The 26,060-nt window shown below is 36.8% G+C and overlaps 1 protein-coding gene and 1 long non-coding RNA gene across 19 annotated transcripts in view; one reads left to right on the forward strand and one right to left on the reverse strand.

Moving 5' to 3' along the window:
• The window catches only part of LOC110468461 (uncharacterized), a 28,274-nt gene extending 2,585 nt beyond the window's left edge, over positions 1-25,689 (forward strand). The window contains exons 2-6 of one of the 5 annotated variants that reach the window (XR_014952779.1): positions 6,052-6,337; positions 7,051-7,224; positions 13,100-13,143; positions 14,748-14,828; positions 17,787-25,689. This is a non-coding gene — a long non-coding RNA (uncharacterized LOC110468461). Of the gene's footprint in view, positions 1-6,051; positions 7,225-13,099; positions 13,144-14,747; positions 14,829-17,786 lie in introns of all 5 variants that reach the window. The other 4 variants (XR_014952778.1, XR_014952781.1, XR_014952780.1 and 1 more) reach the window with 4 other exon arrangements.
• The window catches only part of CDH18 (cadherin 18), a 526,603-nt gene that overhangs the window by 83,423 nt on the left and 417,120 nt on the right, over positions 1-26,060 (reverse strand). The window lies entirely within an intron of this gene.

Raw genomic sequence — 26,060 nt, forward strand, 5'->3', positions numbered from 1 at the left:
GGAACCGGGCTGGCCCCTGCAGATGGAAGGGTGGAAGAAATCTGGGATGTCTCTATTTTCCCCCCCCCGCCCCGGTTTCTCTCCCGAGGGGGAGAGAGAAAGAGGCGGCGGCAATCCTGTCCTGTCAGCAATTCCACCGCGAGGAAGGAGGAGCGGGGGGAGCTCCAAGGTGCCCAGTTGTGTGGGAGTTGCTGGATGTCCGGGCATCGAGCCATCCTGGGAGTTCGGACTTTTAACCCTTCCCTCGAGAAATGAAAGCTTTGTGAATTTTCCTTTCCCCTCCTCGGTTTGAAAGAGAGGAAGAGGGACACCTTGGACCCTGGGATGGGATGTTGGAAGGAGGAATTCTGGATGGGAGGGGGACAAGGAGTGGCTTTTGGCTGGACTTTTCCGTGTTAGCCACAACCTGAACCAATCTTCTCCTTCAAGAGGGACTGTGTTTTGGGAGGATGCCAGTGAGTCAAGAGACCTGCTTCAGCTGGGAAAAAGACAAAAGTGGAGTGAACAGAGAAAAGGTTAGGGGGTTTGTGGTGGCGCCCCCTTGCCCTAGAAAGAAAAGAGAAGAGAAGAAGATCTCTGTTCTTGAGCCCTTGGCCCCAGGGGAAAATGGGGGGGACTGTGGTCCCAAACAATGAAAAACTAAACTGTTGTTTTCTCCCCTCTTGGCAGGGCATCCTTGAAAGGAAAAATCCTAAAGGCAGTCTGACCATCCATGCATTAGTAGTGAGAGCACTGTGCATAGAAAGGAGAAGGGTCACTATAACAAACTTTTTCTCTGGGCGGTGCCATGTGTGACATGGAAACACAGGATGTGGAGCTGTGTTTCTTGGGGGGTCTGTGGCACAGGAGAGACTCTATTCCCTCAATAGACTGAGTATTAATTGTCTGGAGGGCGGAAACCTGACTGGAGTCCAGATTGTGTCTCACTGTAGTTTGTTAGAGTTAGGTAGTAGGGGGGAGGAATGTTTTGCAAGGTTTTCATTTAGATCTTTGTGTAGGTTTTTTTTTTTTTTTCCCTTCTTTAGTTTTCTCTTTTCTTTTATAGTAGTAGTTTAATAAAGTTTTTTTTCCTGTTATTAAGCTTGGGCCTGCTTTGCTCTATTCTAAATTCCACTTCACAGCATTCAAGATAAGTATCACATTTTCATAAGAGCACTGGCATTGTGCCAGTGTCAAACCATGACATTTGGTTCCCTCACCTGGAAAAGATAAGATAAGATAAGATAAGATAAGATAAGATAAGATAAGATAAGATAAGATAAGATGGTGATAAGGTGAATGCTGTGAGATGAGATCAAGAGAAATAAGAGCAAAGCATGTGTTGGGTTTTTAGATAAATTAGGGTAGAGATTTAGTATAAGTTCTTGTTTTATGTAGAATGTGTTGAATGTAATTTTGATAATGATTTTTTTTTTGTAATCTGTGTTCTTAGAGGCAAAGGGTAGAATGTCGTGGTTTGAGACGGATAGATAATTTTTTCCAGAAGGAAGAGGTCAATTTAGATATTGACCAATTGAAAGTAGACACGCCTCTGAGAACACAGAGGGGTTGAAAGCAGAATTCCCAGGGGAACTCGCTCTTTTTGGTTCCGGTCAGCGTGCAGTGCAAACCTCAACTGCCCAGCCACGAGCTGGGTGGGGGAGGGGAGGCTCATGGCCTGAGAAAGGTAGGCCGAAAGCCCCAAAGGTAGTAAAAAGACTAGAATCGGGCTGGCCCCTGCAGATGGAAGGGTGGAAGAAATCTGGGATGTCTCCATTTCCCCCCCCAGAGTTCCTCTTCCGAGAGGGAGAGAGAAAGCCGCAAGGAAGGAGGAGCGGGGGGAGTTGCTGCAAGGTGCCCAGTTGTGTGGGAGTTGCTGGATGTCCAGGCATCAAGCCATCCTGGGAGTTCGGACTTTTAACCCTTCCTTGAGAAATGAAAACTTTGTGAATTTTCCTTTCCCCTCCTTGGTTTGAAAGAGAGGAAGAGGGACACCTTGGACCCTGGGATGGGATGTTGGAAGAAGGAATTCTAGATGGGAAGGGGACAAGGAATAGCTTTTAGCTGGACTTTTCCGTATTAGCCACAATCTAAACCAATCTTCTCCTTCAAGAAAGACTGTGCTTTGGGAGGATGCCAGTAAGTCAAGAGACCTGTTTCAGCTAGAAAAAAGACAAAAGTGGAGTAAACAGAGAAAAAGTTAGGGAGTTTGTGGTAGCACCCACTTGCCCTAGAAAGAAAAGAGAAGAGAAGAAGATCTCTGTTCTTGAGCCCTCGGCCCCAGGGGAAAATGGGGGGGGACTGTGGTCCCAAACAATGAAAAACTAAACTGTTGTTTTCTCCCCTCTTGGCAGGGCATCCTTGAAAGAAAAAATCCTAAAGGCAGTCTGACCATCCATACATTAGTAGTGAGAGCACTGTGCATAGAAAGGAGAAGGGTCACTATAACAAACTTTTTCTCCGGGCGGTGCCATGTGTAACATGGAAACACAAGATGTGGAGCTGTGTTTCTTGGGGGGTCTGTGGCACAGGAGAGACTCTATTCCCTCAATAGACTGAGTATTAATTGTCTGGAGGGCGGAAACCTGATTAGAGTCCAGATTGTGTCTCACTATGGTTTGTTAAAGTTAGGTAGTAGGGGGGAGGAATGTTTTGCAAGGTTTTCATTTAGATCCTTGTTTAGTTTTTTTTTTTTTTTTCCCTTCTTTAGTTTTCTCTTTTCTTTTATAGTAGTAGTTTAATAAAGTTTTTTTTCCTGTTATTAAGCTTGGGCCTGCTTTGCTCTATTCTAAATTCCACTTCACAGCATTCAAGATAAGGATCACATTTTCATAAGAGCACTGGCATTGTGCCAGTGTCAAACCATAACAATACATATATATATGTATAGTACTAATAGATCTGTTACTATATTTTGTCTCAAAACATATACCACTGTAATTAGTGCATTTATCACCAGCAATCCTCAACCTACCATTCTGTTGCTTCAATAAACTGCAGCATTTGTGAACCTGGATTCTGTAAGTTCTCATTGAACCTGGACAGGCCTATGGCATCAGATTGACAAACTGCACTATTTGTGAATCTGTGATTACATTAGTTCCTATTGTATACAACCACACCTATGGTGACAAAACTGCAGTATTTGTGAATCTGTTGTTGTGAAAGCTGTGACTGAACTCTAGGAGACTTGCAGTGTGAGATTGGCTATAATCAGAAACTAAGCCCACCTTCATACAGCCCCTCTCATCCCTAAGAACCAGCTGAAATGCAAAGGTTTTATTTTCTGCTATATTTCCATAACCTTAATGCAACGGGTATAAACCATACGGCTACTTTACGCGAATAAATTAATAAGAAAGTCAACAAGAAATGACAATCATTTTTTTCATGCACAGTAATGGCTTTGTGCCATTATCTCCATTCATCTCTGTAGTGATTTAAAACATGAAAAGGAAGTGAAATACCTTGACATATACACTTATGAAGAAACAAAGCAGCAGCACTCAATTTTGTGCATGCTCAAAATGATGAGTAGTAAGAAATCCCTAAAGGCAAAATTCCTCTGAAGCTTTCTCAGAGAGAACACCTACTTAAGCTGCTTTAATATTAGGGGATTTACAGATTCCTCCAAATTTATGAAGGCCTAATAATTCATGTGCAAAACATCCTAATTATTATTTTGCAAGGGCTATCTTAGCAGCTGAACACTGCAAATTTTAGGCAGAAACATTTAATTTATGACTTTCAAAGCAATTTCTTAGAAGTTGAAGAAAAAAAAACATTTAAATGACTGTAGCCTTTACTCCCTTGTTTCATACAATGGTTTCTACTGCCTGTGGGAAAAGGACCTGGTGGTGCTGGTTGACAGCCAGCTGAACATGAGTCAGTATGTGCTCAGGAGACCAAGGGCCAATGGCATCCTGTTCTGTATTAGCAACAGTGTGGCCAGCAGGACCAGGGCAGTGACCATCCCCCTGTACTCGGCACTGGGGAGTCCACACATTAAATCCTGTGTTCAGTTCTGGGCCCCTCACAGCGAGAAGGACATTGAGGTGTTGCAGCATGACCAGAGAAGGGCAACAGAGCTGGTGAAGGATCTGGAGAGTGAGTCATATGAGGAGCAGCTGAGGTATCTGGGCTTGTTCAGCCTGGAGAAAAGGAGTCCCAGGGGAGACCTTATCTCTAGCTACAACTACCTGAAAGCAGGTTCTTCCTTAAACCATAATTACAAAATACAAATGGAGCTGCCTTCTATTCAATTTAATTATTTTCTGCTCAGTAGGAAAAAAAAAAAATTTGCTTCCAGATTCAGAGGATTTTCAATCTCCCTTTCTTGTAAAACCTTTTTATTATTTCCCAGCTATGCAAGTATATTCGCATTAAGCCATTTGCAAGATATGTCAGAAGTTGCAAAAACATCAGTTATTCATACTTCAGTAAGTGACAACATATCCTTTGTGGACATTGAAGAAACATAGGAAACAAGTGTCTGGCTAAGACTCTTGATGTCCTGTCTGATATATATCAAGTATATTTTTAAAATATTTTCCAATGTCTGTCAAAGTTTGAAACAGCAAAATATGTCCCCATTCACATCAGGACGAAAAATAAAACAGCTTCATGAATCTTTATGAGAAGAAAAAAAATAAAGATTACTAATATTGAAGGTGTTCCTTTTAAGTCCTTTTTTTAAAGTTAAATTGGATTCCCAGTTATGAGCATAAAAATAAAATATTACAAAGACTTTAAAAAAAAGTCTTTAAAAAAAAACCTAATAAAAACAAATTATTCATAGAAAAGAGTGATTGGACATTGGAGTGGGCTTCCCAGGGAGGTGGTGGAGTCACTGCTCCTGGAGATGTTTAAGAAAAGACTAGACATGGCACTTAGTGCCATGGTCTAGTGGACAAGGTAGTGTTAGGTCATTGTCTGGACTCAATCATCTCAAAGGACTTTTCAAATCTAGTTAATTCTGTGATTCTGTGATACTGCAACTATATGAAATGTTTTGATTTCTGTTATCCAGGATTAAAAAAACCCAAAAACATATCTTCTAACATAACCATTATCAGTTGTGAGGGAAAATTTTATATACCTGAAAGCTTGAAAGGGATTTTTTTCTTTCACAAAATCCTTATTTTTACATCTTGATGACTTTGTGGGGGAAAAAAAGTGTGTGAGTAACTAAAATTCTTGACTATTGCAATATCCTGCCAGAGGTGACTGTTGGAAGCTATACAGGTTTTATTTTTTTTTTTCTAATACAGAATAGCATGCAGCCTTGAAAAACTGTTCAATCATCATGCTTGTCTTTCAGGCTGACTTCCTAGAATGTGGTAGAATAACTTTATATTGTTAAAGTATTGTTAACGTTATTTTTTGTTAAAAGCCTTTGATAGCATAACCCCTAGCAATCTCTCATACTTCCTGCTTGAGTGTCCTGAGAAGGAACAATGCTTATATAAACTTGCTCTCTACAGATCACAGCTAAATGTCCTAGTGTATAGCAACCCGTGATTTTATCTCTGCTGACACATTTGCTTATATTTGTCACAGCTATCACTTTCACTTTCACTCACCCTTCCCCATCTTATAATTTTAATATCTTTTGTTACCAACCACAGAATTTTTAATAAGGTATCTCTGATACTGAAATGTCCTGATTGCAAGTTTTGCTCAGCTTTTAAATGGTTTGTTAAAACAGTAGAATTATCAACACATTTGTGATGGAAGTAACATTTAAAAATCATATAGTCTAATCTCTCTGCAATGAGCAGGAGATTTTAAGACAGATCCATCTGTTCAGAGCCCTGTCCAAACTGACCCTCAATGTTTCCAAAGGTAGAGCAGTCATTGCCTCTCTGGGCAGCATTTTCTAGTGTTTCCCCACTCCCACTGCAAAAAATTCTTCCTTATATCCAGCCTGTATCTACCTTCTACCAGTTTAAAATCATTGCCACTTGCTGGATTGCAAGACTTTCTCCTAAGTTTCTCTCACTCTTTCTTATCGGCCTTGTTTATGTACTGGAAGGTTGCTGTAAGGTTGCCTTAGAGCTTTCTCTTTTCCAGGCTAAACAGCCCTACCTCAGCCTTTCCTCACGGGAGAGTTGCCCCAGACCTCTGATCACCTGTGATCGACCTCCTATGGACTCATCCTAACAGGCCCATGTCCTTCTTGCGCTGGGGATGCCAGAGCTGGATGCAACACAGTAGCTGGAGGAGTCTCACCAGAGCAGACCAGAGCAGAGGAGCACTGTTACCTTCTTTCACCAGGCTGGCTTTTTGGGCTGCAAGGGCATGCTGCTAATTCATGTCCAGATTTTCATCCACCAGCACCCCCAGTTAGGAATACATTGTCAGTAGAAAATATTTTCCTTACTAGACGTGATACATAATAGAAGTTACACTGGAACATGCAGTATTGGAGAAATATAAATTTATAACCAGAACTTAGCTTTGCAGCTAGTTCTTATTACAGTCTCTGATAACAAATACATTTCAAAGCCAGAGGTCCAAGACACACTTAAAATCAAGCTGGCGCAATACCCTTCAAAGTAATTCTATCAGGAATAAATTCAGCATAAGTGCACAGACATACAGCTATATAAGTCTGGAAAAAATGAAACAAAATGAAAATGCAAGGTCTGCAGAAGCTTACTGCTTACTGCAGAAGTGGACATTAAGTGCTTTACAAATGCAAAAGACTCTTCTCTGATCAACTTAAATACAGTCTGTAGAAATTAATCCATGTACAGGTTTCAAGTGGGAGGGAACAGACTTGCAAAGCTATTTTATCTTGTTTATTCCATTATAAAATTCTAATTTCAGCAACATTTGTCTTTATTTTAACTTTCTTTGGTGATATATGTATACTTAGTCAAAACCATCAAGATTTTTTTGTCCTTTTCTGTTATTAGCAATACTCCCATGTTATTTATTAGAATCTGGAGGTATGCTAACAAGAAAATGAATGTGTCGTACTCCACCCACCCTTCTTCCCTCCCTCACCACCCCCCACTTATGAGAATTGCATCTATAATATATGTTTTCTTTTTCATTCATTATAAGGCCAGGGATGAAGAAACCATAGGTATTGGATAACTATCAAAACACACAGCAAGAGAGGATGATCTTTTAAATCAGCAAGATCTGGTCACAGAACTCTGCTCTGTACAATTTATCTGAGAAAAGGAGAAGTGAAAAGGGACTGATGAATTTACTCATTCTTCACTAAACAACAAGGTGCTGGAACTGGGTGTTTGAACAAGAAAAGTTTGGTATTTGTTTACAGAATACATAGCATCTTAAACAGGTCTTGGATTTTATATAAGCATAATTTGGATAATACGCAATATCAGCTACTGGTTGCTAGACAATGCTGACAGTAACTTTGCTGTTTGAAAAAAATAGCTTTTATTTTCTAATACAATAGTGATAGTTTCTACCTAACCCTTAGTACTGAAGAACATTCTTATTTACTCTTTTTATTCTCTCTCATTTATCCTCTGCTTTTCCTCCTAAGCCACTAATACCATTACTCTAAAATACAGTAAGTTAACCAAAGGCAGACACTGGCAGATACATTCATCATACTAATTATGTGTTGCATGCTATGTTTCTCCCATCAAGTGCCTCCCACATATTTGACAAAAACCTTTCAAATGAAGAAGAAGAAAAATGAAAACAAGTCTCAAAGCCAAGCTGTATGATTGAGAAAATCACTTAACCTAGTGTCACTGAACTACAAAATCAATTAACATCTTCTATCATCTTCAGAAAGTGATATCTAAGAGGAAGCCTGCAACAAATCATGCTAGATTTCAATGGAAGTAATTTATTCCATTTAGGGTTAGAATGTAAGTAAATTGACCTATTCTCTTAATGTTCACAGCATAAGGAAACAGGTCAGTTTTCTTCTGCAAGCCTTTCAAAAAGGTTTTGAGTGGCATGCTAAGACAAACCAAGATGTAATTGGAATTCTGGTTCGGGAAGCTACAAAGGAATATTTAACTGAAGTGTAATTTCTATACAAAATAACTTTCCCTAGATGCATTATTGCTAGATATAATTGAAATAGTAGAATTGACCATGCATCTAAATAGATTTAAAGAAAAAGTCAACTCACACAGTATCTTTTCAACAAATCTTCACAGTTATTTCATTAGCATATTCAGTATCTCTGTTTTTTTTCTGCTTTGGCTTTGCAGATATGAGCAATCATATTAGTATTAATTGGGTGTCTGATTCCTTTTTCACTTTGCCAAAATCCACCTGTTCAAACCACATTGTATGGATTATCCCTTGTTCCTTTTCTCTATTGATTTGTAAATATAGTTGTTTTTATAGTAAGCAGAAGCAGATTGTGATTATACCTTTTAAAAAAAGGTCTAAAAGCCACGAAAAGAGCATAACTGGACTCTCAGTGGGGGTTTGTGTTAGACCCTTAGCTCCAAATTTTGAACATGATTGTACTTCTATTTTACTTTCAATATTGTTAGAGTTTTTTGCTTCTCACTTGTTTCTGAGTGGAACTGAAGCAGATAATTTTTAGCTGTAACTCCTCACAGTAAAGATATAGACCATCTTAAATAATGACTGCTTTTATTTATCATTTTAGTTTGCTGAATTATCTAACATAGCATTTGTTAACTTGAATAAATATATAAGCATGTGAATCTGGTAATTTTCAGTAGGAGATCTTGACTGAAAACTACACAAACCAAATGTGGTTTTGATGATGCATATAAGGTGCTGCAATGCCACTTGACATAAATTTTCCTTAGGTCTTAATTTATCTAAGACACTGATATTAATTTACATTGTGAAGATCAATATTCTGTTGTGTAAAAGTGAAAATATTTGAGTACTGACTTCTTTGCATTCCTTTCTTCCAAACACCCATCTTCTTCCAGTCACTTCTATATAATAGCACTAATGAGATTTCCATTGACAGGTTTCATGAATGATGTTCTTTAGTCTTCACTCTCTCATAAATAAAGAGAAAAAAAATTACCACTACTCCACACCTTATCTTGGTTGGCAGGGCAAGGAATAGAATATGGATTCATTTCTTTTTGTGAGTCCTTAAGTGTCGCACTTGAGGATAGCTTAAATAAATGATCCACTAACATTGTATATGTCTAAATTCACTGCTAAATAAGGAAGTACACCAGTCCACCTTTGAATAATTTTAAAAGGATAGCTACTTCATTTGGAATATCTAAACAAAAAATTATTTCTAATATAATAAGTATGCTAAATATCCTGAGACAGGTCAAAAATGCATCCAAATAAGCAGAAATTTATCAGAGAGAAAAACACAGAACAGACAGCAGATTTCAGAAACCTTTGTATAGTAATTTTGAATATGTTATTTGTGCATTTGGCATAGTTTCCCCTTGTGAAGACAATACATTACTATCCCAGGAACAGAATATAAGCAGAGCCAAAACAACTTAAAAATTCTGACATTAGATAGTCTTGAAAAATATCATAGGGGAGAAAAAAAAGAAGACCATATCCAAAGGAAGTGTAAAAGTGCAATTTTTTTCTTACTTCAAAAATAAGCAATGGTTTATGGAGCTCAGTAATTCCTCCTTCATCCTCCTTTCTTCTATCCTAGAGGCCCCATATTACTGTGGCCACCATCCTAGATAAAAGAGCTCTGACACAACTTCAGTTGTCTGCCAGAAAAGAGTATTCCCAAATTCCAAGGATGAATTCAAGGATTTGATTTTTCCACAGTAGTGAATATTTATATGTTCAAAGGGGATTTGCTGCAGTGGAACAAGGAGGGAAATAGTGCTATGCTTTTTTTTTTTTTTTTTTGGAAGATTTTTTCCATTCTGTCAAAAATTTTGCTCACTAATCTGAATGAATTGGTAAAACCAGTAATGCATTTCAGTTTATACACAAGCTCTGTTCATTCACTTTAGTCCCAATCACTCCTGCATAAAAACCCTGTAATTACATTCCATCCTATTTGGAGCCTATATCTATTCTTTACATACGTACATACATACGTATTTAGACACAAGTCTCAATAAATTTCTTTTCCTTCCTTTTGATACTTTTGAGGAGTACCCTCTATAAACCTTTGCATATGTATGTAACTGTGAAATGGTAACTATGAAAAACTATGTTAGTATTAAAATTCTTCCATCTTTGTGTTTTCTATGTGAACATATGCAGGAATGCAAAAACAAGGGATATAAAAAGTATATGTGATTGATTGCTTAACTGTGATGTGGATACCACCCACATCAACAGTTGGCAGTAAATTTATTCTTAGTACAAATAACTTGCAAGTCACATTTACATCGGGCTGTTTCCTGTGTAGACAAACACTGCACTGCGCTAATCTTGTTTACCAAGACCTAATGCCCCAAAATTTGTTTGTTGTTCATTGTTTGATTTTTGTTGTTGTTGTTTCCATTTGTTTATTTCTTTCCATTTAATTTTTTTAAGCTGTGATAAGATATGAATTGACACAGTGGGAGTCTTTATCTTAAGAAAACACTTTTCCTAGTCAGATGGGGCTCTGTCTTTTTGAGAACTGGCTACTTGACACATTCATGGCCAGGAATGAATTCTTTACACACAGGGATGTACACTAGAAAAATCAGGCAATACATCTAAATGGGCTCCCTTGATGCAAAGGAGAAAAAACTCAGTATTAAAACATTAAAAGTAAAGCATTTAGTTTTGTGTTGTTATTACTGGTAAATACATACATCTTGGATAGATTAGCGAAAAAGAACATTACAGCTTACTGGTCCTATTCTTTTTGCCAGTGAAGGTCTGGTTTCTAGTAAATAATCAACAAATTGACAATCTCATGGTCTAAAACTACTTGATGGAGCTTTCATTTTTTCACTAGGCTTATGGAAAAGTAATCTTATTACTGTGAACACAAAGCATCACTGAGAAAACAGAAACAAACATAGATTTATGAACTATTTTTAAAACACCTATTGACAGAATACACTATTTTTTTCTTAAAAGCTATCTATTCAAATATTTATATGACCATACCATAGAACTGAAATAAAGATACACATGATAGACAAATAAAATATCTTTAATTTCCCTTCCTGTCCTGCCTTTATTGGCATATGATAAGGTGTGCAACACTGTAGGCTGGGGGGCTTCAGAGTCTGTGCACTAGCAAAGCTGGGCTTCTGCAAGAAAACCCTCAGTATAGAGACATCACTCATACTGTGAGCAGTTTAAATACATATTCCAAGCAAATTTTTCCTGTATTCATTATGTCAGCTCAGATAAATCTGGAGGAGCTATGGCATTACACGTGAGTAGCTAGTTTCTCAGTTCTAATGCTGCCATTTCATGTGTTGCCTGATGATTGCAAAAAGCACCCCTACTATCAAGCTACGTAAACTGCATAGTAATTGTTGAATTAATTTGATTTACAAATCTCCTTTTTATTCTATATTCTGTAACATTTTTAGAATTTTAATGTGTTATTCTCAAAATTTTTCACGAATGTTGTTCTTAATCTGTTTTTCCTATCAATGCTGACATTATTGTCATACTTATGGATAAATTTTTAAAAAGTTTATCTAAATGTCAGTCGAAAACACTTCTAAAGAACATGCCACTTTCGGAACAAGGTACATATATATATATATAAAGCTCTTCATAGTTTTCCCATTGCAACTGTGGGTTTTTTTAACATTTGTAGCAGAATGCCTCTTAGCTACTCTTTTATTCTACAAATACTAAAATCATAGAATCGTTTTGGTTGGAGAAGACCTCTAAGAACATTATGTTCAACCATGAAGCCAGCACTGCCAAGTCTGGTTACTAAACCATGCCCCTAAGTACCCTATCTACATGTCTTTAAAATACATCCAGAGATGGGAAGTTACTGCTTTGTGTCCTGTTCAGGAAGGAGATTTTTCTTAATGTCGAATCTAAGCCTCCTCTTGTGCAACTTGAGGCCACTTCCTTTTGTTCTATTTTTTGTTACTTGGAAGAAGATATTGACTCACACCTTATACAGATTTCTTGCAGGTAGTTGTAGGGAGTGACAAGGTCTCCCATCAGCTTCCTTTTCTCCAGATAAACAACTCCAGCTAAGCAGCTTGCTCTGCAGTTCTCCCACTAGCAAGACTTAGAACTTGTGTGCTGGTTTTATCTGGGTTCCAAAGCATTTTGAATAATGTGGATAACTTGGATACTGTTTGGCTGAGTGGATTTTCTCTTCCTTTAAAACCAAAGTTGTTGCAGCAGTTGGCTTTGGATTTTTGCTTATTTGATTTTTGTTTTTTCATGCATGTGTGGGGTTTTTTTTCTTTGTTTATTTGTGGGTTTTGTCTCCTTTAAACTCACGGAGCCATAGAACAGCTTGGATTGGAAAAGGAACTTTTACAGGCCATCTAGACCAAACCTTATGCAATGAGTAGGGGCATTTTCATCCAGATATGGTCCAACCTGACCTTGAATGTTTCCAGAAATGGGACATCTAGCACCTGTCTGTGCAACCTGTGTTAGTGTTCTACCAACATCATTGCAAAAAAAACCAACCAAAGAAACAAAAAAAAAAAATCTTTCTTGTAGCTAATCTAAACAAAAGATGACACTTTATGGAATCTGGAAATCCACATTAATTAACACTTCCATATGCAACAGACACGGAAAGTAATTTTCATTTTGCTACAGTCAATTTTTAGATATTTGAGGACTCTTATGATTTATTTTCCCAGTCACTTCCTTCTCTGCAAACAAGGACAAGGATATCAATATGTCTTTTCAAAAAATGTTCCCTGAAATCTTTATCATACTTGTTAGCTTTACAGGACTCGTAACCTCCATCATTTTTTGAGTACCAAGAACCTGGTGCAAGACTCAAGCTGAGGATACACCAAGGTCAAACAAAGTAGAAAGATAATTATATTGTGTCTTCTAGTAATTTAATGAAAGATTTTGGTAAGGGGAGTGTTACTACATAGCATTCACAACAGTGCCCTGTACATCTTTCAGTCACCATTATATTCTAAGTTTTTACTAAGTTAATATTTTGTAACCTTTGTATTACACACAGTACTTATTACTCTTCTTCTTTTTTTTTTTGTTGGTTTTTTTTTTTTCCAAACAGGAAATTTCAGCTAAAATATAGCATCTTGGAAGATATTTATCCAGGTATGATGAGAGGTAACTTTTATATTCCCATTCAGATATACAATCATGCTATCTTCTAACCAATGATATATCTTTTTAACTGATGAAGAGAAACTATGCCTCTGGGACACTGAAGACTTTCCAATGGAAAAAAAAGTGACAGAAATACCCATTTCCCTCAATGACCCATAAAGCTAGTCAAGACCAAGTAGAAAAGATGCAGAAGGGTATATTTAACTATATGAACATATATAAATAACAATTTCAGAAGAAAAACTTTATATAAGAGAAGGAAAAAGGGATTTAGAGTAAAAAAATGTAAGCTATGCTTAAAGATTTATATTTTTGAGGATTTTAAAGTTCCACAGTTTCATCAACTTGCCCATGAAAGAGAAAAAATTTAAGCTTTTAAACAATTTTTCCTTGGCCATCTCTAATGACAATTTTCTAAAGCCTTTCAAAATAGCACATTCTCCTAAATACAACAAGAAAATATGGAAGAGGCAAGCAGTTCACTAGTTAAATTATTAAATTAAATAATTTAATTTGGTTATCATCTAGGTCATATTAAATTTCTTAAAGTGTAGAAAGCTGAGCTGTAAAGTTCTAGAAAAGCCATGGAAAAAGAGAAACTATGAGCTTGATTTGCTAAAAAAGAGTAGCCTGGAGGTCAGTGTTACTCATTCATTCCTTGACCTCCAGTAAAATGTAATCTATAAGGAAGTAATAGATATATATTTTAAAATAACTCATTAAAGACTGTTAAAGGATAAAGACTGTGGGCTGTTGGATATCTTCAAGGTATTTTTTTAAAATAGAGTTTGAATTTCTTCAGCAAATTTTGAAGTGAAAAATATTATACTTCAGTCATTCAAGTGAAAATACACCTGTTACCCAGAGTAGGTTTGGACCAGTGCATGTTGAAGCCTATTGTAATTCTCTTCTATATGTTAACTGGGCATTTGTGTACTCATCTGATTTAACTTTAAATACCTTTAATATTTAAGCTTGACCTTGTTTGTCTAGATTTTCTATCAAACTAAGAGAACTAGATGGTTCTAGGATTCTTTAGATTTTTCAGTGAAATGAGAACTCACAGAAATTCCCATTTTCCCAAAACATAAAAGGATTTGAGGCTGACTGGCTCAGACAAAGAAAGGTGGACTTGAACAGTATTTACATTCTGTGGTATTTTAGACTATGGCAATTTCTCAATGTTCCAGCTCACTCTTGTCCATTCTCTTGTCGTTTTCCACTCTATTTGTTAGTATTAAGCAATAAGTGGTGATTACATAATTTATTCAATCTACTGATAAATTTTTGCTAATGTACTGCAAAAGGATCACATAAAGCTCCAACACCCTAACAAGATCCAGCACCATGGTTACTCAACAACATCTGTTGCTATTGTACCTCCCAGAAACAGCTAAGAAAATCTGAAAGGTCAATATCTGAGGTTTGTAGGAGTATAATAGAACAATTTCTCTTCTACAGCAGAAGTGGACCAAAGTTCCTAGTACAGAGTATAGGAGTCTCAGCAACTGAAGGTACCCAGCTGAGAAACAGAGATCAACCCAATGTTTGAGATCTGCCCTGATACTGAAATTTTTTCTTCTTTCTTGCAGGATGTTCCTTCCATAGGGACACACTTCAGAGAAATAAAAGCAGGCGTATACTGGCAGTGGAAAGATTTAACTGCTATAAACGTAGGTAATTACTTCTGTGATATTTGAGAGGTCACAAGTTAACTTGTCTGCTAGGTGTAAATGTTACACTGGTCTCCTAATATGTCAAGAGAAATGGGAGGTGAAAGGGAGGAACCAGTAGGTGTACTTCATATTGTTATCAGGGATGCAGAAAAATGCAAGAGGGATGTTCTGGTGGATTGCTCATGGCTTCACAGCAAGGAAACTCAACTCCAGGGTCTCTAAGGAAAACTGCCAGGTTGATATACAAAACCTGAAATGCAGGTAGGGATTTATGATCTCTCTATGTGGATGATAGTGTAGTGTAGAGAGGAAGAATTTTGCAGACTGGAACTAGGGAACATTTTGAGACAAGAGAAATCTGAAGAAAACCATCAGTCTATACTTTAATAGTAATAGAGCCAAGCTTCTGGTGCTGGAAAGTAAAAAGGTCACAGAACACCACTTCCTGCAAGTTTTATAAAGTTTTAAGTTTTTATAAAAACTTATAAAAACCTGGGCAGAAAGGTGAAAGATCAGTTTTAGTGTAGAGAAAGGTGCAGTAACAAACTACAGAAAAATGTCCTAAACTCTGCCTATGCATACTTGTGGTTAAAACTAAGGAATGCAAAGGTTTTAGTTAATGTTGGTGGGTTTAGATGACAGGAATAATGACAGAGAATGAAATTTTCAGCACATTGGATATGTATTATGAATAGAAGAGAGCATGACATTGTGCCATTCATTAAATCCTAATGTGTCCATATTTTAAGTGCTGTACAGGCCTTCAAGTACAGAAACACACATCTTACAGTCCAAGGAAAGTCAGGAACAGAAATGAACCAGTAGATTGATTGTTCAGTGTAAGTACTTTACAAGGAGGAACTAGAGAGGCTAACATTCTATAATCTATTGACTGAGAACTGCAGGAAGATACACTCAAGGTTTATGAATGGGAAAGCTAATGCATTTTGCTGCAAGAAAACTATGATTGTTATAGCATTTTGTTTGCTTTTTTTATTGTACTATTATTTAGTATTTCTATCAAAGACAAAGGAGTGTTCAGTGAAATCTCAAAGTCAGAAGACAACACTAGGTTCTACTGGGTGATGAAATGTAAGATAAAATTTACATTAAACTGTTGTTCAGCAAATTCAACAACATTATAATTGAAGACAACAAATGTAATCCTAAGAGTGGCTGGTTTGAAAGAGGTAGAAATTGCTTCTTTAAATGCAGATAGTGAACTTTTGGAACGTGTTATCACAGAAGAGTAGTAGAAAGTTCAGAAATTGACAACGTTACAGACAATAGATTCATAGAAAGATATTGTAAAGACTAGGGCAATGTGACAAACCCTTACAACCCTAATGCAACATTTGTGGATGCTGGGAAAGTATTACAGGAGCAAAAGGTGCCCAAGTAATCCTCCTGACACTGTCATATCTACTGTCAGAGGCAGGATACTCTGCTAGATGGACCACTAACCCAGAAAGCTTTTATTATATCTTGATTATTTAAGATGGCTTTGTTCAATAAGATTTTCTATTTTGCATCTGAGACAAGACTGAATTATTAGTGCATTCACGGTTCAAGTAAAATAAAATCAAATATATCTAATAAAGTACAGGCTTAGGTCTGATAGGTAAGGTCAGTTCTAAGAGAATATGACAACTTTTGCCAAAGTCAAGACTTACATTGATTTTCAATTCCACTCACTCAGGAATCAAAAACTCTGTGATGTGTTATAGTAATGTAAAAAATACTAACAAGATACAAGATGAAGGAATACACACATACAAACAAAGAGACAATAACTGAAGGTTTAAATGCCACTAGTGGTCAAAGAAAGAACACTAGAATGGTAGAAAGAGAGGACAATCTGAAAGAAGATTTGATCTAACTCTTTCCCTTGGATAGCTACTATGTGTGAAATGATAACCCAGCAGCTTGGTTTTACACAAGCAGCAGAAGCTGGTGCAGAAGCAGTTGAGAATAAAAATGCAGCACAAAATTACAATAAACATGGCAGAGTTATTATATAGGACTTAAACGCAGCAAACAGTTATTAATTTTGTTGAATTGATTTGCTTATTTAGTTCACATTATTTAAGTCTTCACTCTGTCAATAATCAATGCAAAAGACAGTACCAGTTTAATCAGAAAGAAATTATTTTGACTGGAGGTGAAAATCAGAGTGTGAAAGGATATTGAATAAAAAAGATAAATAAACTATACTCTCTCCTTCTATCTACATTTTTCTCTTTACATGAATTAGTGTAGTACAATCCTATTATTTGGAACTGAAATTTCAAATCCATGTTTTCTTAAAAATGCTTTGACCCTAGGGACCACTAAATTCATAACTTGAAACAGCACATCTGTCATGAAGCAAAATCTTAGAATTTCTTGCATTCAGTTCAGAAGATGAGTTAATGACAAAAGCTAAGAAATATTTAAAATTTAATATAACAGTTTTTGACTGTATTATAAAGAATAAAGACTAGTTTATAATTATTTTCTAGTAAATTACTAATTTATGATGACTTTGACTTTTTTATGGAGTACTGCATCCAGCTGTGGAGGTCACAGTAGAAGATATGGAACTTTTGGAGTGGGTCTAAAAGAATACAATAAGAACTACAAGAGGGTTGAAGCACCTCTCCTGTGATGGTAGGCTTACAGAGTTGAGATTATTCAGCCAGGAGCCTTACTGTGGCCTTTCTTGAAGGAGGCCTAGAAGAAGGGTGAGGACAGATATTTTAGCAAGGCCAGTAGCAGTAGGATGTACATAGCCATGGGAGTTTAACATTTTCACAATTTCAGAAGGAATACAGAATACAAGAGAATAGAATAGATTATTTCAGTTGGAAGGGACTTGTAATGATCATCCAGTCTAACTGCCTAACCAGCTCAGGGTCAACTAAGTTAAAACATGTTATTAAGGTCATAATCTAAATGTGTTTTCAATGCTAACAGGCTTGGGGCATCGACCATGTCTCCCAGTCTAAACCTTTCCTTGGCCCATTTTGAACCATTCCCACACATCCTGTCACTGATTACCAAGGAGCAGAGCTCAGCACCTACTTCTCTCCTTCAACTCCTCAGGAACCTGTAGAGGGTCACTCCTCAGTCTCCTTCTCTGCAAACTAGACAGAATCAAACTCCTCAGCTACTGGACTGGACATCCCTTCCAGCTCTATCACCAGCTTTATTTCTTATCTCTGGGCACCTTGAAAGACCTTCACATCCTTCTTAAGTGGTGGGGCCCAGAAGTTCACATCATACTCAAGGTGAGGTCACCCCAACACTGAATAAAGTGAGATAATCACCACTTTGACCAGATGGGGATGGCCTTTCTGGTACATATCAGGATGCAGGATCAGTCACCTCTGGACTGCCAGGTCCACTGCCACACACCGCTGACTCATGTAGAGCTGCTGCTGATCAGCACCCCCATATCCCTTTCTATAGGACTGTTCCCCAGAAAATCTTCTCCCAGTTTCTACCTGTGTCCAACATCCTAGATGAAGAATCCGATATTTAGACTTGTCAAATTTTATCCCATTAACCACAGCCAAAAGCACCAATCTATCTAGATGACACTGTAAAACTTCCTGTCCCTCAAGAGACTCAACAGCACTCCTCACTTTGGCATCATCAGCAAACTTGCTAAAGGTGCATTCATTGCAGATCACTGATAAACAGATCAAATAAGATTGGGCCTAGAATTGCACTTGAGGAACAACACTGGTGACCATCAATGAATCACCAGCCAGATGTAACCCTATTTACCACAACCCTTTGAGCTCTGACCCTTCAGCTGGTTCTTCCCTCAACACACTGCAAACTCACTCATCCCACAGTCAGGCAACTTCTCCAGAAGGGTGCTGTAAAGGACAGTACAAAATGCCTTACTATGGACACATGGATTTGTCAACATTCATTTGATGCAGCTGATCCCTTACAATTTCAATATCCACAAATGGACAGTCACTGTTCCCACACTTGTCTGTGCCCCTCTCTTCTTCGTTTGACTGCCCAGTCTATTTTTCCTTCAGTAGCTTTCATGATAACACTTCCACAAATATCTGAGGAGTGATACTTTTCAGAAGAAATGTTTTCTTTAGAGATATATTTTCAAGGAACTGTACTTTAAAATGTTAAAAATATTATTTATTGGAAAACAATTCCATTAAGGAAAATGTAGTTACCAAATAAAGTCCAGACCTTTTCCCGAGGGAAGGCTTTAAAATGATAAATAAATTTGCAGTTCCTTGTCACAATACTTTTTTTAAAGTTGCGTTTAAAACAAAAAAAGTTTTCCAATTTGCTGTCTGATTATGGTCATGTCCAATAAATTATTAACAATTCACCACTCATTTAATTGTTGTTTCAGTAATTTAAAGTACTTTCATTAAACATTTCGTTTTAAATGTAAATATTATAAATTTATTTAATATTAGATATTTTGCTACTCTTTCTGAAGACATAAAATAGGCACATACCCACCATAATAATAACAAAAGGTTCTAGAATCAGGACACTTTCTTATAAGTGCCACAAATGTCTTTTCAGAGAAGAGCTTATTAATGGAGAAAAACTACCCCACTTTACCCTCTCATATAAAATGTTTCATTAATAGAAAGTCGAAAAGGAATCTCAGTTGGGACTTCCATCTCGTGGGTATATTTTAGTCAAAAATTACAGAACAGTTTTTGATATTTAAACTGTTCTAGTCTGTATGGGAAACTGGTACATCAATTTAAATAGCAAATAAATTTTAGTAAACAAACTTTTAGATAAGCCAATTTCAAAAAGGAGTTAAAAATTTTCGTGCTAAAGGCATCAAAACAATAATATTGCACTGTGTAATATTTTACTTCATTTCTGGCAAAAACAATCATTGCCACTTCCATTTTTTTAACCTGAAAGTGCAGCTAAACAATAACAGTCTGATCATTTTAGTAGGCTCAAACACCCTAAGCAAAGCAAAATATGAAATGCCATCTCCTACCTAATTGCCTACTAGATAAATTGGACAATTAAATCATCATCTTTCTATTGGCAGCATTGTAATTCCAGTCCTCAATTTCTCAACTTTATCATGAATGCACTAAAACTAATTGTATATTTTGTGTCACAAGTTCTGAACAAATGATTGAACAAAAATATTTGGTGGTTTATTTCCACTGAAGAATGATGTTGAAAAAAGATCAGTTTGACATTAATTTCTTCCATCCTTTTCCCAACTAATCCTGCAACCTAACAAAATAAACAAATAACTCCATTAATGCTAAGTTATCAACATTGGAGGGACCAATCTTTTTTTCAGGCTCAACTGCAATGTGCTGCTGTTTCATTGGTGGCTACACTCACTGCTGATATAATTTGAAGGAGCTAAACAGAGACACATGATATATGCAAGTGTAAAAAGTATTTAATACATTCTTTTAGAATTAATTGCACAAGATATTTCAAAATTAAACAAAAATGTAATTAAATGAAAGAGTGAACAAATAATATATTATTGCTATTGACAAAGAAGTCAAGCCAATAACTATCACAGCACAAAATCATGACTTCATAGCTGAGAAAAAACATTTGATTCAGCTCCAGCTTGCACTGTTGTAATAATTACCACTTAACACATAAGCTAGAATTTTGTCAGTATGATATCCCACTCCTACTGCCTAGGATGCACATCCCAAAATAAAGAGATTTCTTCATCAACATGCAGTGATAGCAGCCAAAGCCACTGCTCCATAACAGAGCAGAAGATTTTCATTATGTTAGTGGCATCAATTGCAAATTTGTTTTCTATTAGATAATTTGGCAAATGTGCAAAGACAACAACATTTATTATGTTTATATCAATGAAATAAGAATCAACAAAGTGGCAAGCTAAAGGTGTACGTATCTTCATATTGAGCTACAAAACCCCCTGAATCATAGAATCATAGGATGTTAAGGTGTTGGAAAGGGCCTTAAATTATGATGATAATCCAGTCCCAACCCCTTGGCCTGGGCAGAGGCAGCTCCCACTAGACTCAAAGCCTTATCCAACCTGGCTTTTAACATTGCCAGGAAAGGGGCAGCCATAAACTTCCTGGCTAGCCTGTTTCAGTGCCTCACCAGCCTTACAGTAACACATTTCCTTCCTAATATCTAAGCTAAATTTCCCCACTTTCAATTTGTACCCATTACTCCTTGTCCTATCACTACAGCTCCTGATAAAGAAATGCAAATTATTGTTTTTCAATGGTCTCATTAAAATTACCAGTCTTTCACCTGTTTGGTTAACAAGAGTCACAAGATGAAATAACCTACTATTAATATAAAATATGAGTGTTAAAGATGATGGCTGTCATGAGGTTTTACTGCAGCATATGTACTATGAATAATTAAGAGCAAATACTGTAAAATCAGAGTAGTCAGATCATGCCTGGGATATACTAGCATGACTCTATTGGCTTTATTAGTATTGTGAGCTTTTTTCTTATTTGTCCATGTGAAAATGGAAATAAGTTAACTCTTTTTAATGCAAAAATAATTAGACCATTTTGTACTTGACACGAAAAAGACCCACAGAAGTTGATGAGTGAGAATGATTATGTTCTAACACATTTTCCAAGAAATCAATAATCATTGATTCCTTGAAATATCAGACAAAATCACTACCTGAGCATAATCAGTATAATCTATTCTATATTCCAATCATACAGAAACTTTTCTGCTAATATGCAAGAGTATGCAATTGCTCATTACCAAAGAGAAGAATGTCATGTCCAACTAAGACCATTTCTGAAGAAATAACATTTCAATTATTAATAATAGAAAAGAGGAGCATGTATATAATATGTTTAATAAAAAATGTACTGGGATTGTCAACAGCAACACATAAGGTAGGTGTCTGCAATAAAATAATGGGCCTTCCCGTGTTACACAGCCAACACAACAGTGTCCTCTCACACAGTAAGAATGAAAATGGGGTATCTGGATTTTGGCTATGTATTAAAGATACTTCCTGTCATCAGAGAATAAGAATATGTTAGGAAATAAGATACCAGAACATTTAGTATGATCCACCTCATGTCCCTATAAGGACACCCAGAAACATCTCACTGGTACCTAAAATGCAATTTAGGTACCAGTGAGATATTTATTTTGTACCAGTTCTGATAGGAAAAGATTTTGTGAGGGCACATGGTTTCAAAAACAGAGAATATTAATTTCAAATAAAGGTATTGTTTATATAAACACAGTCCTAAGGTCCTCACAGATGTAAAGTTCATAGACATTATAATGAAATACTTCAATTCTACTTCAGATAAGATCGTCACTCATCATTTCATTTTTTCTTGCCTAGAATAATACAGCAATTTCTTTCATGGTTTCTACAAATTCACTTTTTTTAAATGCAGATTCTCTAGAGACACACAGTTCATATTAATCCCCAAGATGATTCTTATTTTTCTTCAATATCTCATTAAAGATATTTTTATCTCTTGCAGTACTGAAAATAATAGTTCTTAACTTCTCAAAAAGTATTGGATATTTTTTCCTATCTTCCTATTTGCCAAACATAATTTTATTCTTAAGTATGGTCATCTTGTAACTGGCAATATTTGATATTCCAGCCTTTTGAAAGAGCTTTTGCATGTTTTTGTACCTCATGGTTTCTTTATTTTATAAAGGCCTGCATATTGTTTTATCTCCTATTAATAGCTTAGAAGGAAGAAATTTTTAAATGAAATGAAAAGAAAATTTCAACTTTCACTTGAAAGATATCAACACTTCACAAAGTGTCAGAGTTCACATGTGTAAGACCACAGATTGAAACACTTAAAAATCTATTTGCATTATCTTAATCCATTTCATCTACATTAGGGCATTAGCCAATGTACACAGAGGCTAGTATTAAAGCTAAGCATGCATACAACTGTTTACAAGATTAGAGTTTTATCTTGGAGTTGCAGAAATTAATACACACAAGGAATAACAGTACAAAAATATCCATTTACCATTTCAAATAGGTCCGAATTATGAAAGTCATGAACTCTGATTGTGTACTACTGATAATCAGAGCTATTTTTTACTATATTTGTTGATTTATTCTATCATGCTGAGTATAAATGTAAACACACAATCTCATTTGTGAGAGTAGTTCTAGGTAGAGATTTCATAGTATGTATTATAATTACATTATATTATATTGCACAGTCTCTAGTATGGCCCTCTGATTACTAGCTGTTATTGGTGATTCAAGTCAGCAGCATCAAAATAACAGAGTAGTCTGAGGGAAATCAAAAGAGAATTCAAGGGCTCTGAGATGACGTGTTGAAGAAACAGGAGCACATATATCCTTTAACAATGAATAATATTTATCAGAATAGGCAAATCCATAAGGTGAATGTGTGGCTCTGGGGCTGGTGTAGGCAGAAAAATTTGGGAGTTTTTGACCATGGGATGATCTATTCAATACTGGTCCACCGACAGCATGTGACTTTCTCAGAGGAGGAAAGCTCAGAGTAGCAGAGCTCATTGACAGAGTTTGGAAGGGGGAAAGGGAAAATACCAGGCTTACCAGTGATGAACAAAAGTGATGATATGCCAAATCTTGAGGAAATGATCACTAATGGGATATCTCAATCTGCTGCACAAGGTATTGTCTACAAAGTACCAAACTGAAATGTTTCTACCCTAATGCACACAGCATGAAGAGCAAAGAAGATGAGCTCCAAGCTTTGGCACAGTCGCTGAGATTTGATATCACTGATATAAATGAAACCTGTGGGGATGACACCAATGACTGGAGTGCCCTGTTTGATGGTTACAGGCTCTTTTTGAGAGATAGACAGGGCAGAAGAGGTGGAGGGGTGGATTGTATGTAATAGAAGGGTTAGAGTATAGGGAGCTCACAGTTGGCAATGGTACAGTTGAAAGCCTCTAGGTAAGAATCAAGGGACAAAAACTAATAATTTGGATGTCTTTGTGGGAGTCTACTATAGAATTCCTAGCCAGAACAATGACACTGAAAAATAAACCTCTGAGGAACTGAGGGACATTTCCAAGTCAGCCACCCTCATCCTTATGGTGGACTTGACATCAACTGGGAGCATCACACTGGCTGGTACAACTCAGGCCAGAAGATTCTTAAAAAACTTAGATGACAGCTTTTACAGAGCAGGTCCTAAAGGAATCAATTTGGAAAGATGCCCTTCTCAACCTGCTGCTTGTCAACAGAGAGGCTCTTATGAGTGAAATGGTGGTCAACAGCCATCTTGGCCACAATGACCATGAAGTGAACAAGTTTAAAATCCTTGGTGACTGAAGGAAAAGTGACAGAAAAAGTTAAACTCTGGACATGAGGAGAACCAACTTCCGGCTGATCAGGGAACTAGTGAGTAAAGTCCCTGGGAAAATGTTTTTGGAATTGCTAGGGTTCATCAATGCTGGTTACTTTTTAAACTTCACCTTCTAAGGGCACAGGATCAAACTATTCCCAAATGTCAGAAGTCAAGCAGGTGAGGCAGAAGGCTGGCTTGGCTGAACAGGAATCTTCTCTTGGAAATTAGATGGAAAAAGAAGATGTATGTCCAGTGAAAGCAAGGTCAAGTGTGGGAAGAATACAGAGATACTGGTTGTCACTGTAAGGAGAAAATGTATGCAGCCAAAGCTCAAATAGGACATTAAGCTGGCCAGAAATGTGAGAGGCAATAAGAAGAATTTTTCAATTATATTAATGCTGAAAGGTAGTGTAGAAATAACATCTACTCATTACAGGATGAGGATGGGCATGTCACAAATAGGGACATAGACAAGGCAGGGGTGTTTAATGCATTCTTTGTCTCTGTCTTCAACACAGATCCAAGACAACCAAGAGCATCTCTGTGCCTTAAGCTGGAGGACCATGGTTGTAAGAATGATCAGTAAGCTGAACATGAGCCACCATGTACCCAGAAAAGCCAATGGCATCCTGGATTGTATCAGCAATAGTGTGGCCAGCAGGAGCAGGGCAGCAATTTTTATCTGTTCTTGGCACTTTGAATCTTGAGTTCAGTTCTGGCCCACTCACTACAAGAAAGACACTGAGGTCCTGGAGTGTGTCCAGGGGAAAATAAAGCTAGTGAAGAATCTAGAGGTCTTATGAGGAACAGTTGAGGGAACTGGGGTTGTTTAGCCTGGAGAAAAGTTGGCTGAGGGGAGATCGTAATACCTTTTACAACTATCTGAAAGGAGGTTGTAGCCAGGTGGGTGTTGGTTTCTTCTCCCAGGCAACCAGCAACAAACAAGAGAAAATTACCTCAAGTTGCATCATAGCAAGTTTAAATTGGATATTAGGAAATTTCTTTGTGGAAAGAGTTTTCAGTCTTGAGAACAGGCTTGTAAAGGAAGTGGTTGAGTCACCAAAATAAGTGTAGATGTGTCACTTAGGGTCATGATTTTGTGGTGGACGTAGTAGTTTTATGTTAATGGCTGGACTAGATGTTCTTATAGATGTTTTTCAACTTAAAGAAATGTATTATTCTAAATTGTTCTAAATAATTCTATAATCATATACTAGTGTCTTCCTCATTTGGATTTTGGTTTTGTTTTTTATTTTTATTTTCTTTACAGTGGTAGAAGAGTTATTTTGAGCATCTTACAACTTGAGCAAGTTTGTACTGGGTAGATTTTGTCAATTTTTCAGATTAATCTCTGATTTCTAGAGCTGACCTACTGCAGTTTCTGAGTCATGTTATCCATAAAGGCCTCCAAGAATAGCCTTTTATAGATCTTAATAGTAAGTCTATAGAGTTTTGCTGAAATAACACAATCACCAGACATAACAGCTATATAATAGACCATTTCAGCTTAAATAATAAAATGTATCAAAGACTATATGCCTCATAGTGTAATTGTTACTTAACCTCAACTACAGGTATTGTTATAAGCTCTTTTCAGAATACAGTACAAAAACCCAAAACATCTGAAAGCTGATCCTTTTTCCAGTTTGCAGAATTTGTAACTTGTAGAGTTGTGTTTGCACTGTATATCCCCTCATAATGGTTTGTCCCTCCATATCCCCTCTTTGTACCTGTTTGGTTCATCCCAGCTTTCCCATCAGCACCTGTATGTCCATCAAGCCCCAACCCATCCCCCTGTCTCCTCCCAGGTGATGTGTCCATCACCTGGTGACCCTTCCCCTTTGTCCAGATCCTTTCCCCAGGATCACCAGGTAACTGGACCCTGGCTGGGACTCCTCCCAGA

This window comes from Lonchura striata, chromosome 2 (genome assembly GCF_050655825.1).
Source record: "Lonchura striata isolate lonStrDom1 chromosome 2, ASM5065582v1, whole genome shotgun sequence".
Classification (NCBI taxonomy): Eukaryota; Metazoa; Chordata; class Aves; order Passeriformes; family Estrildidae; genus Lonchura; species Lonchura striata.